This window comes from Numida meleagris, chromosome 1 (assembly GCF_002078875.1).
Source record: "Numida meleagris isolate 19003 breed g44 Domestic line chromosome 1, NumMel1.0, whole genome shotgun sequence".
Classification (NCBI taxonomy): Eukaryota; Metazoa; Chordata; class Aves; order Galliformes; family Numididae; genus Numida; species Numida meleagris.
In genome coordinates this window covers 151,624,461-151,628,100 of record NC_034409.1, presented here as the reverse complement: position 1 = coordinate 151,628,100, position 3,640 = coordinate 151,624,461, and positions in this window count along the sequence as shown.

Here is a 3,640-nt window from a genome sequence, read left to right as displayed (position 1 = left end):
TCTCCAACCAAAGCCATTCTGTGATTCTGTGATCACCTTTGGCTGCAGGTGTTCTCTGGAATAACCCTGAGTGCCCATATCCAGTTACCTTAGTGACACCTCTCTTCCCTTCCAAACCTGGAAAAGGGAGAAGCCTGAGTATACTCACGTGGTGCCGTTCCACACCAAAGGCAGCAAGGAGGGAGTGTTGTCTTCACATTTTGCAACACATTTACTTAAGCCACAGTACGGAGGAGGCGTGCAAAGGTTTTTCCAAGCCTATGGCTGATGAGAAGCAGAACTATTTTCTAGCAGCTGCAACACACTTAAATGCTGCCCAAGAACTTTTATATTTATATTTATATTTAGTTGACTCAAATTGCCTTTAAATTAAATTTGGTGACAGAGACAACTGTAAAATGAAGTAGTGGGATGCAAGTGAGCACACCTTGTATTGTGTATACAAGCTACACACCCCTCTCCTCCCTCATTTTTTTGGAAGATACTTTAAAAAGAGACAACAAAACACCAAAAAAAAAAAATCACACAGAGACTCAACCAGTATTTGGTGCTGATGGGTAGAGCCACTGCAGCAGCCTTTCATAGAAAGAGGCAAGGGCAAGCAGAACGGGGCTCCCACAAGGCCTTCAGGGAATCGTGGGGGAACAGGTCACTTGCCAGACAGCCTGTAGGTAAATCTGCCTGCCAACAAGTGAAAACCCGATGCTGCCATTCTTGCTTTTGGGTGTAACCCAACAATGAACCGAGGCTGGTAGCAATCTCACTCTCCGGTACTATCAGTACCCTGGAGAGTGTTCTTCTATATTAAAGCCTGCAAGTTGCCTGGTATTTAGTACAGTAGGTATAATTAGATTAGGTAAAAATTTTACAAGCTATTTAATATCATTAGACATCATCACTTTGAAAAATCTACTGTCTTAATCAAAATTGTAATAGTTAAGTTTTAGATCTTGTATATTCCAAGTCTACATTACTAGATAACTACATAACTACATAACTGCCATAAAAAATTAACAGCAATGAACTCGCGTGCAGGCTCTTTTATTCAGAGAACATGGTAAGGACAGCAAGAAATTAAGGAAGCACAGCACTGACAGAATGCAACCTAGATAACTCTAGTGGTTGGCAACCCTGCACACAGCAGGGGGGTTGAAACTCGATGATCTTTGAGGTCCTTTTCAACCCAGGCCATTCTGTGATTCTATAATAACTGAAACCCCACAGCTAGCAAATTTGTAACTGAAGAAACTCTATGAAAATTTTTAAAATGAAAGTGCAGTTTTAGACTGGATGTAAGGAAGAAACGTTTCATGTTGAGGGTTGCCCAGAGAAGTAGCAGATGCCCCACCAAATTCAGATCTAGTGAAAAGTGTCCCTGCTCATGGCAAAGGGGATCGAACTGGGTGATTTTCAAGGGTCCCCTCCAATCCAACCAAATCACACTACTGTTACATATAAATACAATTTTTAAGTTGTTACGGCATCACCTATTTCTCCAAACTTTGAGCCAAAAGGAATACAACCTTTGTTACTTCAATAAATGCAGAATCTAGGAATTAGAGGGCTGGAACACCTCCCCTATGAAGACAGGTTGAGGTAGACAGGCTCGTTCAGCCTGGAGAAGAGAAGGCTGTGAGGAGACCTCATTTCATTGCAGCCTTCCAGTATTTAAAAGGGGATTATAAACAGGAGGGGAATAAACTTTTTACAAGGGTAGATAGTAATAGGACAAGAGGGGATGGTTTTAAGTTCAAGGAGGGAAATTTTAGATTGGATGTCAGGGGGAAGTTCTTCACAAAGGGAGTGGTGAGGTGCTGGAACAGGCTGCCCAGAGAGGCTGTGGATGCTCCATCCCTGGAGGCATTCAACACCAGGTTGGATAGGGCCCTCGGCAGCCTGGCCTAGTACCAGCTCTAGGTTGGTGGCCCCACCTGTAGCTGAGGGTAGGAACTCAGTAATGCTTGGGGTCCCTTCCAACCCAAGACATTCAATGATTCTGTGAATCTACAGCTGCGTGGCTGTTTTAATGGTACTCAAAAGGAACAAGTGAGCAAAGCAAAACTAAAATACAGTAATTCAGACTGTTTCGGCTTTCAAAGTCATAAAACATAAAAAGCTCCTACTTACAGCACTGGATGCAATCAAAGCCTACCTACTGAATTTGTAGCTGAGATTTGAGTAAGAGAAGGCTTGGAAAAGGGCTCCTACACCTAAATACACCATCTCTTGCCACAATGTAGGAAGTTACCAGCCTCAAGTAAGTGGAAACCCAGCATGTGCCTTGAAACATCTCACTTTTTGATCACGTTTGAGAATGAGATACGAAGTTTATGACCTTGACCTTCAGCATTTTCTCTAACCTTACACCCTCTTTTTCTCTTTATCCAAATGCATGACAAGCAAAGTTCATACTGAAGGGCAAGCCTGTAAGAAGTGTTCCTTTCCAAAGAACTAAAAAATAGCACTGGATAACCTTTATTCTAGTTTGATTTATGTACAAAATATCAGTTGTATTCATGTTCTTTTCACTGAGAACTGCTTATATATCAGGATTGTACTGGAGTAAGCACTGAAACGTATCTCTACAAACCAAAATGAACCAATACAGTGATCTTAACGCTTAATTTGATTGTTTAGCAATATGAAGATATTTTAAAATAAGGTATTTGAGACACCTTCACCTCTTCTCTGAAAGGGTTAAATCAAGGCAACATTTTTTGACTTAGTAACTACTCAAAGCAAGCAGCAGTTCATGTTCAGATGATCTACTAAGGTTGCTCTTTTACTTCCAAAAATAAAAAATAAAATCTTAAGTGAAAAATGAATGACTATAATCTTTGAAGATTAAAATTCAGGTGGCTTATTGAAAATAGCGCAGGGAAGCACATGTCACAATGAAAGGGGACTTGCATGTATGGCCCAAACAATGACTTTTTTGTTTGTTTCTCAACCCCCCCCCCAAACCCATCTAGAATGAACATACCAATTGCATAAATCCATGTACACATTACAGTGTGAAATGTAATTCTTGTTCTAACTGCTTAACTTCGCAAAAGATGAGCCAGACAGCATCTATTGAAATTTTCCAGGTGACTATCACTCTCTTCAAGGGGACAAAAGGCAGCATATGGATTTTTCATATCATGTGCATTGATCAATCTTTTTGTAAAAAATGCCATCAGAGGCCTATAGAGAAAGAAAAAAAATGGAATCTTACAATTAAATGTGCTCTTAAAAAAATTTAAAAATCCACCACCACCTCTCCACACAAAAAAAACCCCAAACAACAACAAAAACCCTTAAAACACAATAATGCAAAGAAACCAATTTTGCTCTGCTGCTTAATTAGGTCTCCTGCCTGTAGTAGGCCATCACATTATGTTGACCTATGCAATACTTCATGGAAGAGTCACCTCCAGAGAGGCTGAAAGCCATTTCCATCAACTGTATTGATGCTGACACTAGAATGGTAATACATCTAACAAGGAGGAGAAAAGGAGATTTTATTTTTTGTGAACAAGCTTACATTTATGTTTAACAAAACTTAGATATCTTCCAAATTATGCAAAAAAAAAAAAAAGTTTTCCAATTCTTTTCTTTTTCTTTTGCTAATCCTACATTTGAGAGACAACATCAAGGA